Source organism: Macrobrachium rosenbergii, chromosome 14, assembly GCF_040412425.1.
Source record: "Macrobrachium rosenbergii isolate ZJJX-2024 chromosome 14, ASM4041242v1, whole genome shotgun sequence".
In the NCBI taxonomy this organism is placed as follows: Eukaryota; Metazoa; Arthropoda; class Malacostraca; order Decapoda; family Palaemonidae; genus Macrobrachium; species Macrobrachium rosenbergii.
Window position 1 is genome coordinate 29,177,384 of NC_089754.1, and position 15,000 is coordinate 29,192,383.

Below are 15,000 nucleotides of genomic sequence, written 5' to 3' on the forward strand. Positions count from 1 at the left end.
TATATATATATATATATATATATATATATATATATATATATATATATAATTATATTATATATATATAATTATATATATATATATATATATATATATATATATATATATATATATATATATATATATATATATATATATATATATATATAATATAATATAATATATATATATATATATATATATATATATATATATAACACATATATATATATATATGATGCAATTATATAAAACTCTGTAACACAGAGAATAATTTCTGAGCGCAATAATTGCCCCAGTGACTTTTATTAGGAAATCCACAGATATCCAGACGAACTGGTAATGTGCCTCGTCTATAGACAGAATCTGATTAACTGGGTGTTTTTACCTTATATCTTGATTGTGGCTTCAATTTCAACCACTGCAGAATTAACATTTCTGCATTGACATACCCTGAAATTTTAAATAAAATAATTTAAACGAGTAATAATTGTTACTTGGTTTCAGAGTTATCTCGTTGTTACTTTTATGTATTGGTATAATGAGCAATTTTGAGAATTTTACCAAATCGGATAAATAAAAGATATTTGACAAACTCTGGTCTTGAATCCTGGAGAGAGAGAGAGAGAGAGAGAGAGAGAGAGAGAGAGAGAGAGAGAGAGAGAGAGAGAGAGAGAGAGAGAGAGAGAATGGTATAAATTGAGCAGCAAGTGGGACAAGAACTTAAAAGAAAAAGATAAAAGCCATAAAGTGAATGCAGGAGGAGGAACAAAAGTATGGTACAAGAGAGAGAGAGAGAGAGAGAGAGAGAGAGAGAGAGAGAGAGAGAGAGAGAGAGAGAGACGTGGTTTAAATTGAACAGTAACTGGAAGCAAAAACTTGAGTGAATAAAGATAAAAGTTGTAAAGTGAATGGAGATGGGGAACAAAAGTATGGTGCAAAATCTCTATAGTTATATCTAAAGAGAGATTCAAAGGAGGTGGAGTGACGTGGGATTGGGGAGAAGAGGCTGTGTTTACATATAAATGCACTGTATGTATATATATATATATATATATATATATATATATATATATATATATATAATATACATATACATATAAATGCACTGTATGTATATATATATATATATATATATATATATATATATATATATATATATATATATATATATATATATATATATATATATATATATATATATATATATATATATATATATATATATATATATATATATATATATATATATATATATATATATATATATATATATATATATATATATATATATATATATATATATATAATGTATATATTTATAATGTTCATTTAAAGCCATTGTGATTCACCTAAAAATTTATAACCAATTAAACTCGAATGAGGAATCTATACCAATTACATTATTGTTCATTTCAGTTTTCGACAAAGAAGTTCAACACGACTATTAGCCTTAAACTAAAAGCATCAGAATTCTTTAGTTATCAGGTATGAATTTGGCTTCGAACGTACGTGAGCATGTCTTCTATAAATGATATAATTTATTTTATATTTTATCATAGAAGTTCCTTAACCTTTTCATAGAGATAGAATTTGTGAATTAGGTTGAGAACGGGGTAATGTATTAAAAATCATAAGTACTTTTTTTTAAAGGTATTTTTCACCGGGAATCATTATACAATGAAAAATGTTGCTAAGAATACTGGCAACATTATATATATATATATATATATATATATAACATTATATATATATATATATATATATATATATATATATATATATATATATATATATATATATATATATATATATATATGTATATATGTGTGTGTGTGTGTGTTCTGCTTGAAACCCTAAAAACTTATAAAAAAGGCTTCATTTAACAGAGACAACCAGGCTTCCCGTTTCATTAGAAAATAATGAAGTATCAATATGAGCAAGGTCAAATATTCAGATGAAGTTGCATATTCAATAATCACGTCTGATTTATTATGTTTATTGGTATTTACACCGCTCAAACAACCTCTTTGTTCCGTCTGTGACTGTCCTGCACAGATATTTGAATTATGTTTCTTCTGCTGTATTGTAAACATTCCATTATGGAACCAAAACAATGGAATTTCATTTCAGGGTTTATGTGCCCATTTAGACAATAGCCCTCACATTTTTTTTCATTTTGTCATCATTCTGTAAACTTGCGGAATAAAGACACCGGGTGAAACGCAACACAATGCCTTTGAGATGAATAAAATTCACTATTTTTATATTGTCAGCCATTTCTCATTGTTAAATGTTTCATGTATTTATCGAATAAAGGTAAAGTGAGTTGCATTTCGTAAGATTTATTAGATACAAAATACTGATATAATTAATTTATGGTTTCTTCATGAAATAGTTTTATCATTTTTGAATGAAGTGGTTATATAATGAACTGTATTTGAACGGTTTACTAGCCCTGTTTATCAGTTGCATGAATCACGTCTCACTTTTTCCCCAGTAATTTTTTTATTTATTTCTCATTAGTCCCTATGATTTTTATTTGTCTTCTTTTCACTTAAACAGGCTCCTCTCTCTCTCTCTCTCTCTCTCTCTCTCTCTCTCTCTCTCTCTCTCTCTCTCTCTCTCTCTCTCTCTCTGCATCATTCTTTTAAGGCGTAGTGTGTGTGGACCAAGAAACTAGTAAACTTTATACCTGCATGCCATTTGTACCAATTACATGCTCAACATTCATTAACTTACCTAGGACGAGAACACCATTAACCCTGTATAGGATAGTTGGTTAGTGTAGATTGAGATCTAACCTTATGCCCACTCGGAACTTCGTCTAAACAGGCACTGTAAATGTAGTTAGGTACTAATATGGACCTGTGGAATCTGACCAACCAACAAAGATATATTTAAACAGTCCAGGAATAGCGATGCAAAGAATGATAGAGAATAATTGGCCATAGAGAATAATAGATTAAGATAAAGAAAATCAGACCGAAGTAAGATTACATAAAGATAATTGGAGAGATTTACACCTTCACATTGGTGATAATTCCATTTATCAAAATCTTCAAAAATCTTATTACCGAATCTTCATTTAGCTATGCCTCAGTACAATTCGAAATAAACAGTAATTGCATCAAGCAAAGACTTAATCAATCAAATTACTCATCGTAAATATATTTCCTTACCTATGCCACAGTAAAATAAAAAAAATAGTAATTACATCTAGGACTTTTATTCATCAACAAAACGTATGCTAGTAAAACCGCCTGTGTTATTTTTTGCCCCAGAAATTAAATAAGACCTCGACCTATCAACTGGCATTTTTTGGAATGGCATTCTCGGTATCAAATTCTCTAAATAAAATACGAAAAAAGGAATAACAGTTCGCCCACGTTCCTACCATTTCCAGAATTAAATAAAATGGAAGCTGGAAATTTTTCCTCACTTCGGTTTTAGTTAATTTCGTCTATTTCGTTCAGCTGAAGATATTTTGTTTTTTCCTACCCATGTGAAGCCTATGGTTGTATTATTACTTAAATATTCGCTTTCAATTTCCTAAGAGCGTTTTTTAAAATCAACTTGCGATACCTCACAGAAATGCTCCTTGCTGTTACGGCAGGCGTTCTTTCACGCCAGCCCTACGTGCGTGCGCTTGCGCGGCCGCAAGCTGCCAATGCCTGTACCCCCTCTCTCTCTCTCTCTCTCTCTCTAAATATATATATATATATATATATATATATATATATATATATATATATATATATATATATATATATATATATATATATATATATATATATATATATATATATAATTATATATATATAGACACAATTACATACATATATATATATGTATATACATATATACATACATACATAAATATATATGTATGTATATATATATATATATATATATATATATATATCACTCTCTCTCTCTCTCTCTCTCTCTCTCTCTCTCTCTCTCTCTCTCTCTCTCTCTCTCTCTCTCTCTCTCTCTCTCTGGCAGTAACCAATCGTTTGGTATTTGCTTTCACACGCAGACAGTAATTCTCAGCGTCGCTACCTGAATGTAGATTCATTAATTATTTGCGTTATATTTCATAAATGAACCAGCATGAGCTCTCTTGAGCTTGAGACAGCCACCATCAAATGATAAGTCAACTGACGAGTGATTTTAGTCCTTATTCCACCTTAGACATTAGGTCGGTATTTCAATGTTGAACCCAAGCCAACAGTATCCAGATTGTCTATACCTCGTAAAAGGCTGTAAGTGTTCTCGACAGCCACGTTTGGGTCAAATTCCGTCCGTAAACAGAAAAATAAAATGTTCATTCTCTCCTCCGTGTTCATGCAGATTGTGAGTAACACCTAAAGTAATAAGCTATTTTACTCTTATGCCCTACCTTCAAGTGCATAGGCCTATGCTGCCCTAAAATAGAAGACTGCAGTACCTGCAAAAATACAAAACTGAGAAAAATGGTAGATACTCCCTTGCCTTACTACTGATTTTGCAGATACTGCAAATGGGACCCCTTAAATACTCGTGGAAAGCATTGAAGAATCATTCAGAAACTGCAGTCACTTGTGTATTAGTGTTTCACGAGCCCAATAGGTGGCGTATCTCAATTTCAAAAATTTTGCAGATACTGCAGTTTTCCATTTTAGGGCAGTATGCGTCCCGTGAGACGCCATCACTACACGCTGAATAGAGACTAACATTTTAAACATTGAGAATATTTAATATACCCTACATTGATAAAAAGATATTTCCATCAGTCAAACTCATTCAGGCATAATCATCAGTGTTTATATAAGAACTGCTGCAACACCTGAGCAATTTATCCTTTAGATCAAAATAGCATTTAAACTCTACATCTTCTCCCTCCTGGCAGAGAGAAGACTTGAGATACCACATCACTGCAGGTAACTTTACAAGAACCAAACCTTTGGTTAATGACACCTAAAATCTGTTACCCATCTGGCCTCTTCTTCGGGTTTTTTGCCACGCCAATATTCGTTGACTGCCTTAGATTTGTCTCTCAGTTCTTCCGTGGTGAACACACTTAATCAGACCACTTATATCTCTTGAAGAATGTAGTATAAGTCCAAGCACTTTAATCGAATGCTATAGTCCAATGCTTCTTTAGACTAACTTTCATGACATTTCTTCAGCGCCGTCTTACTATTCTTGTTTTAAAAGCGCTACGAGACGTAAATCATGAAGTTGTTTTAAGAAACTATGCTGCTCTAAATTCAGCAGCAGCTATTTTGTTGTTTGAAACCACCCCAACTTCTCTGACAGATATATATATATATATATATATATATATATATATATATATATATATATATATATATATATATATATATATATATATATATATATATATATATATATATGCACCCTTGCAAACTGTAGACAGTCAGTGGAGTTGACGAAGATGTGAAAAAGGGCGAATGGGAGAATAAGACTATTCTTGAGTTTTTTTTGAAGGGGATGAAGAAGGTGCCTTCATATGATGAAATAGCAACGTTTATATTAAAGCTTACTGCTTTGCCTCAAAGCACGGCAGAGGTTGAAAAAACTTTTTCAAAACTTACAATCATTTTCAACAAAAACATTGGAGGCTATAATTAAACTTATATTTAGAGACCAATCCATCTATCATTAAGCCTAATAACAGTGCAAGATTCTTAAGGTACGTTGAAAAATACACAGACGATGAAACTAATGAAATTCTCAGTAATTGAAGGATGTGTTTTTTTTTATGTTAAATCAATGTTTTTTTTTTTTGTAATAGCATATGCTGGCAATTATTTACATTTACTATGAATAATTTAACATTTATCTTAGAAATGTACTTTCGCAGATTACTTAAGTCAAGCCCTTTTTCCTTTATCATTAAAAAGTCAATACTGGTGTTGCATCCACGATTTTTGCAGAAAAATATTCTAAAATTTATTTACATTAATTATAAACTCCATATACATCTGTAATTTTTCATGTAAACTTGATTTTTCTTCTAAAGTAAAAATTCTTGACTAATTCTTAGTGCCGAGTCAAATTTTTGTAGTACAATGATTTGCCATTTATTTACCTTTGCTACGGTTGCATCAAATTTTCAAACATGTCTTTGAGTGCACTTTTCTATACCTAAAATTTGGAATGTTTATTTTCAATATGAACTGATACTAAAATGTAATACATTTTCATTTATACCAATTACATTTGGTACGTAGGGGAAAATCACCTTTGGTGTAGTGGAAAATGCTCTCATTGGCGTGGCAATATTGTACCTAGATTTCTTAGTGACCCCTGTGACAGTGACTAAGTTGGTACTACACTGTTTCCTGGGTGAAATGAAAGAAAACTATATTAACTCGAAACATCCTGATGGCATACAAAACAGGCAGAAGGCGATTCACAACACATGGAATTTTTACAGAATATTACAAGCTGAAAAACCTATGAGAAGACAGTCAAAATTACTGCTGCTGAAAAAAAAGGAACAAAAACATAGATTATGACTCGAACAACTTTGAATAACTCTGATATGAAGAAAATAGAGATCTGATGTAAGTTAATAATTTCAAGGAAGGTGACGGAAAGTCATCACTGAAATCACATATCAGTGAGGAACACAGATATTAGGTGTGCCAAGTTGCAAGTGCTAAGTGCAAGTTCCCCGCGTGTTACTATCCACCTGCTGCCAAGGCTTGGCTAGGCGGCAACCGTATGGGAATTACTACCCTTGCAGTCACCCAAAAATGGAATAAGACACTTCTTTAAAGATGCATCAATATAATGTCTGTCTATCTGATTCGCTTCTCGATATCTTTTTCCTTCATCAGCACAACTTCAACTCTCTTTAATATACTTTTAAGAACATACCACATTTCCCAGTACCATTCATCAACCTTTTCCATCAATTCATAAAAATTCAACTGTCAATTTGACAACTGCCCTTTGATTTCCACTGAATTTCTTACTCTTGGGTCAATGGCTTCGTCTCTCTTCTATCAAATACACCCGACAGCCTCATCAAAATGCTTATTCCGTCAACATGAGGCTGCTTTCATTAGTGAGCAAAGTTTCATTTGCATATTAAATTTCAAGATCTGTTTGTTCATTAACCTCTCTGCTTGCAGTCGCTTGCCAAAGACGTCGTTTTCTTCATGGAAATCTTGTTTTGAATCTGTCAAAAACATCCAATCTCTCATCTTTTTTTTTATTTTACTTGCTTTTGAGGTAAACATTCATCTCTAGTCTTATTTTATTCTTCAGTCTTTTGCATTTCAAAGTTATTGCTTCTATTTCTCTTCCTTCTACTGGATTTTATTTTTGTTTATCTTCTCTTACGTCCATGTTATTCTTCCGTCCCTTCGGCCCCTAGATGCCACAGTTCATCAGCCTTTACTTTACCTTCGTTCCCAATTCCTTTCTTGCATCTTGCTGATCAACCACTCCAGGTCTCTCTCTCTCTCTCTCTCTCTCTCTCTCTCTCTCTCTCTCTCTCTCTCTCTCTCTCTCTCTCACGGAGAAGTGTCCCTGTGCTTGGCTTTTTGGCCTAAGTTTCGTAATTCAATCAGTCATCCCATGCTATGCCTGTTGATTTTCACCTTATGGTCGGTAGGGATTATAGTACGCATTTTATGTCATTATCTAATCGTCTCACGGCCAGTCATGTAACGTAACGTATCATCGCAAAATTTATACGTGAAACACTGTATTTAACAACCTGAACAATTAACTTAATTCTGTACATAATAAAATTCAGGAGCTTAATCTGAAACATTTTCACTTGAATACATATTAAAAATACTGTATCTAGATCATAGTTGTCTGCAAATCACATGTGTTCGAGGTACCATTTATTTACAACGTGGAGCCGACCAGACCATGAATTATCATATAGATAACTAGTAAATTAGACTCGCTGCAACGCGTTTGAAGTTGATAATCAAATGTTCTAGGCTTAAGCCATTCCAAGAGATGCCTCAGAATACTAGAGTATCAGTGTTTATTTACTAAGATATAAGCATTTTGTATAGATTTATGTATAGTGTCAGAATTATGCATAGTCTTTATTATCATTTAAATACATACAAAAGAAGACTTCCACATGAGAAAAACTCAGATTAATTCATAAGAATTATGTATAAGCTTTGATGATTAAAAGGACATTAGATTTATACCAAATTTGAAGTGATGAAAACTGAAACTTTAATTAGTAGCTAAGATCAATTCATAAGAATTATGTATAAGCTCAGTTGATCAAAAGCACATTTGATTTATACCCAATTTGGAGTGCCCAAAACACTGAGTATTTCATTATAAACTAAAATAAAATTCTGCATACTAAAATCATTATGCAGAATAATAACCATATTTATTAATTTCCCCATACATTTTGGCAGCTAACTAATGGTGTACCACTGCAAGTAAATGCAAGAAATAAATTCTAGCATTAATGAACACTGACCTTATGGAATTTAGATTAAATAGTAATTACTTTTAGAGGTTACTTTTAGAGGTCGGTTTTTGTTTGATGGAATCATGTACCTACAGAATAATGATAATATCAATAAAAATAAGGAAACGACAGTTACTCGTTTGGAAAACAACCTTCTTTCATCTCAAAACAACAACTTGCAGGAACGAGAATCTTTCATCTCAAAACAATTATTGGTTGATGATTGGAGCTACTACAAAAGAAGGTGGATGATTTTCAACTATTTTCAGTCTTCACCCAAACAGGGTGAATTGCATTGCAGCCCATCTGTTATATATAGCCTCAGTAGTTTGTAAGATCTGAGGGCTGTACAGACAAAAAAACAGCAATGCATGAAACTTTAACCACGGCCCGGTGGGAACTGCCCACGAGTTTCTTAAGGAAATAAAAACTGTTCAGCAATTTGGTATGTTTGATGATTGGAAATTTGCCCTCTAGCCTCAGTAGTTTGTAAGATTGCATTGCATGACCCAGTGGTTTTCGATGACGTCATGAACTACTCTTGCCCTATGTTACTATACTTCTAACTCTAAACGGTAAAACATGTAAACGGTAATTTTTTGTAAAACAGGTCTTACCTTCGTGTATGTCTAATGTCACAATGCCCTTAAATGTATACAAAATATTTTCAGCCCATTCATAAAATATGGTTGATGACGCAATCACACTAAATACAAAAAAAAACATTCAAGCATGGAGAGATCTTTTTAAAAAACTGTTATTTGTATTCAAATATATCCCTTTTTGTCTGTTGTTGTTTTCTTGCTATATGTTTATATAAATATCTATATATTATATGAATGAATAAGTAAATAAAAAAAAAATATATATATATATATATATATATATATATATATATATATATATATATATATATATATATATATATATCCAAGCTGTTATGCAGAGGTAGGCCTGACTAGATTATAACATCTTAAGGCACAAACTCTACACAACTGATCACTTAGTAAAATATTATAATATATATATATATATATATATATATATATATATATATATATATATATATATATATATATATATATATATATATATATATATATATATATATATATATATATATATATATATATATATATATATATCCAAGCTGTTATGCAGAGGTAGGCCTGACTAGATTATAACATCTTAAGACACAAATTCTACACAACTGATCACTTAGTAAAATATTATCCTCAGTTTACATATAAGTATAAGGAAAACCCATGCTTATTGAAAATTACATATCATCTTTCATTTTATATAATACTGATCGCTATTAAAAAAATGATCGAAACTTATTCTAAAGATGAAAATTTTTTTTTCAAGGGGAAGCTGGGAACAAATGCAATAAATAAGAAAGCAGAACGTATTTAAGAAAGGGTTAGAGAGTTTAAAGAAGTTAGTATAGAATTTTAATTAATAAATGACATACAATAAAAAATGATGGAGAGCACTAATAATGATAGTAATAATAATAGTAATAACAGTAGTAATAATACTGATAATTAATATACACACTAAACGAAAAATCAACATGATTCATCCTATTATTGAACTCAGACCTCAGAGTATTTTCACTATTTTTTTTCTTATTTAAAATAATCGAAAATTCGCAAATTTTGGAGTTTCTGGAAATTTAGCAAACAGGAGGAACCCCACGAAGTAACCGCTGTTTTTTGCGGGAAATTTGCTGGCCTCCTATTGGCTGCCTATGACGTCATAAACTGTTCTTGCCATATGTCACCATATTTCTAATTCTAAACAGTTTTTTTTATAGAAACATCTCGTCTGTATGCATATTTCTATCATCAAAAAGTCATAAATTCTATTTAAAATGTTCTAGACTAGATCTGAAGTACAGAAATGCTTGTAAGTGCGAATTATTCGATATTATCCTTCATAAAAGAGTTGCCGGGTTTTGTCATCAATTCTAGAGTAACAGGCAAAAATCAACATTTGGCAGAAATAACACCTATAAAACCTTGCTAACTACTTTAATACCTTATCATCAGAATATATTAATTTTAGAATAATTATTATACGGTATAAGCGACAATTAACGATGTATAACCAAGGTTTTTGTAAGAATTAGAATTTTACCCAAATGGCATACAGTGAAAGATGGTAGCTTCGGCACAAGCTGGGAAAAAGATTAGTTGGTTACTTCTTGGTTGAGAAAAACAGAGAATACTACTTATGGAGGCAAAGAACTTATATCACCACACCCTCGAATGATTTCATAACTTTAATAGCTACCTTTATGCAAGAGCAGACACCCCAGAAGTGAATATTTGTTGTTTGAAATCTCTTCTTTTTACATAAGTGACACCTGGCAACATACGTCATTACGTAAGCACACACACAGAGAGAGAGAGAGAGAGAGAGAGAGAGAGAGAGAGAGAGAGAGAGAGGAGAGCAGGGGGAGGGGGAGGAGGCAGAGCCTTCTGCAGCCCACCACTATAAATAAACAAAAACATTCCAGTATGAAGAGAAGTTAAACGAGGAATAATTGTTACTTGTTTTTAATTACTTTTATCACTTTCTATCTGTCGTTATATTTGAATATATATATATATATATATATATATATATATATATATATATATAAATATAATTATCCCTTTCTCTCTGTTGTATTTTGAATCGATATATATATATATATATATATATATATATATATATATATATATATATATATATATATATATATATATATATATATATATATATATATATATATATATATATATATATATATATATTACGTTTCTGAAGAGTACTTTATTTATGCGAAGTCATTCCAGCTAACTTAAAATCCGGAGTGCCTGACCATATAGGAAATTATTACCATATGTATTTACAATATATATAAGACTAAGGAGAGCTTTTCTCAGCCCTCTATAAACCAGTGATGATTATACAGATTTTCCCTTCTCGTTTGGGGATTAGGAAATTGTCAGTATTTTAATGAATGAGGGTGAGGAACTTATAGTTAGAAAAGAATGTGTTGTAGGTTTAGGAAGCCATTTGACGAGGAAATAATTAATATAAGCCAGAGTGCTTCAAGCATTCAATTTTCAGTTTGATAATGTTATCATTTTATACATGACCCTCTTACTCCAAGAGAACTATAATAGTTACAATTAATAGACACAGTGCATGTACAGCTAACGAGAAAACTGACGTGATTTCTCTTATCTTTCATTTCATATTCAGTAATTAAGTCAATATTAACAAAATATATCTGAAAAACTCGTATTTGTTAACGGAATACCATGAAAAAACGGAAAAGTAAAAACTAACAAGAAATGCAAAATTCCGGAAAATTAGCAAACAGCAACGCAAAAAGTGGAGGAACCCCACTAAGTACCTGCTGCTTAGGCGGGAAATTTGCTGTCCTATCATTGGTTATCTGCGGCGTTGCCATATAGCACTATACTTCTATTTGTAAACAGTAATTTTAACAAAAATAACTCGTTTTTATGCATATATCTGTTGTCAAAATGTCCTAAATTCTAATTAAAATATTTTAAAATAGATCTGAGGTACAGAATTGCTCGTAAATGTTAATTATTCGATATTTTCTTCATAAAAGAGTTTCCATGTTTCGTTTTCAAATTTGTTAACGGCCTGATCGTATCCAAAGATTCTAGACTCTAGAGCAATAAGCAAAAGTCAACACTGCATTTTACAGAAAGTTAAGCTGTAAAATCTACTTTCCCTCGATATTACTTTTGATCAGTATGTATAGCCTTCAAAATAATTTTAATGAGCGATGAACAACAATTAAGGTTATCAAAACCAACATTTCTGTAAGAATTAGAGTTCACCCAAATGACTACGATGTTGGAGAGTGCTTCTGTACTCAGCGAAAAAGACCAGTTGGTTACCCTATCGGTTGAGAAATACAGAGAATATTACGCATCGATGCCATTTGCATGTTTAATTATACTTCCATTAATTCCACTACTTTAATAGTATACCAGTATACAAGAACAGACACCCCTTAAGTGAATTTTTGTTGAAAGATACATATGTTTTTATTACATAACTGACACTTGGGAGCCTGTGAATCAAGATTCAGAATTGTGGTTGGTGACGTCACCAACCGTAGTGATGAGTGGACTGCAGAAGCAACGATACCCTTTGTGTTTGCGTAACGAAAGAATTGCCAGGTGTCACATAAAAAAATATTTGTATCTCTATAAATGGTCCTTTTAAGAGTGTCTGCTCTTGCGTAGTAGTATGCAATTAAAGGTATGGAATCATTAGAGTTGTAAATAAATATGCATTGGCGTCCATACGTAATATTATCTTTATTTCTCAATCCAGAAGTTCACCAACTAGTCCTTTTGTTACTAATGAAGACGCTATCTCCCTCCACTGTAACCATTTGGTTGAACGCTAATTCTCACAAAAATGTTGGTTTTACATTGTTAATTTCTGATCTTTCAACACAATGATTATCTTCAAATTTAATGTAACCTGAAGAAAATTAATATGAATAGCAAAATATGAGTTGTACTTGACATTATAATATTATGAATCTGATGAACTGATGATAGGATGATTGAAGAACTCTGGTTTTCTTATATTATTTTGCTGTCAATTGACTTGCTTGTTTTTAATACACACTCTCCATGTATATATATATATATATATATATATATATATATATATATATATATATATATATATATATATATATATATATTCATAAATGTGTATATATATTATAAATATTTATATATACATATATGTTTATTCATAAATATGTATGTATATATATACATACATATTTATGAATAAAATATATGTATATAAAAATATTTATAATATATATACACATTTATGAATATATATATATATATATATATATATATATATATATATATATATATATATATATATATATATACTGTATGTATATATATTCGAGAAAATGGTATAAAAAGTTATAACCATCACACATTCATATGTAGTATTACCAAAGAATTCCAATTAACTAATTCCTTCACCAAATCATATTTTCAAAATACAAATATTAATTTATCCACAGCATAAGACGAGACTCATTATAAAAACATTGGCTATTTGGAATTGAAATTCAATTACCGACACGAATTAGTAGACCCTTTTGATACTTTTGTGACATATACACACAGTCTACTGTATAGTAAAATGGAAATTGAGTTTCCATCCATAGCTCAGAATTGATATCAATAATTCTTATCCCAGAGCTGATATGAATAATTCTTATCTCAGAATTGACATGAATAATTCCGACGCAAAGCAGCACGATTACCTAATTACCTTTCGAGCCAAATATTGGGTTATGGCGTTCGATCGAGACTGTGAGAGCAGGAAAATGAGTCAAAAGAAGTGATTACGTTTGATCTGAAAGAGTGACGGACAAATTAAAGGTTAATTATAGTCACTGATGTTTCCTCTTGCATCGGATTTCTGTTTTCATTTTGATGTGAGTCCGTTAAACGACATTTTAAGTGGTGCTCAGTAACGCAGAGTGATTTGTTTTGAATATTTATACGGTAATCCTTTATCCATTTTAAGTAATGGGACCAGTGTTTTAAAAATCTTATATTTTTCTCTCCATATACGTCTGCCTGTCTCTCTAACAATATCGGTGGCTTCCGATCGACAATGTTGAGCAGTTGAAGGTCTACAGCATTAATTACTAGGATGACCAGCAAGTTACACACACACACACACACATATATATATGTGTATATATATATATATATATATATATATATATATATATATATATATATATATATATATATATATATATATATATATATATATATATATATATATATATATATATATATTATATAGATCGGACCATTAAAAAAAACTGAAGTATATTTTCGTTAGTTACAGTTCAGTTCATTTGTAAGTGTAATATCTTTTACACTTACAAATGATCAGGTTATGAAATTCCTTCTTCAAGGAAAATATCTTAATTCTACAGAGGATATTTATACAGTTTTATTCGGCACTTTTAAAAGTCGTTTAGGGCAGAAAAATTACTATAAAATAAATTGGAACATTAACCATAACAGAATTAATTATTGGTATGTATATCTAATAAGTTAAGGAGAAACCTAAACAGATCCAGTTCAGAAATAAGATTTTACATCCACAACGAAACTGTAAAATTAAAAAACCTGAAAGATTTTTATATAACATTTTTCAATTCAGCTATTTTTACTACAGTACACAATTCCTCTATTCAGTAAAACAATGAAATCAAACTCAGTGTATATACACGTCCTTGCTTTTTATATAAACCTGAATAAAATTCAAACTCAAAAATCCCGTGTCTCTTCAGATCCTGTACTGTAAACATGATGATATATTTTCCTAAAAACTGCAGCCAGCAATTCTGTTCCCCTGCAAAACTGAATTATTTCTTTTTTTTCTGTTATAGGTGCAACGGTCTACACACGGCCTTTCATTAAAAATGTAACTAGATTGAC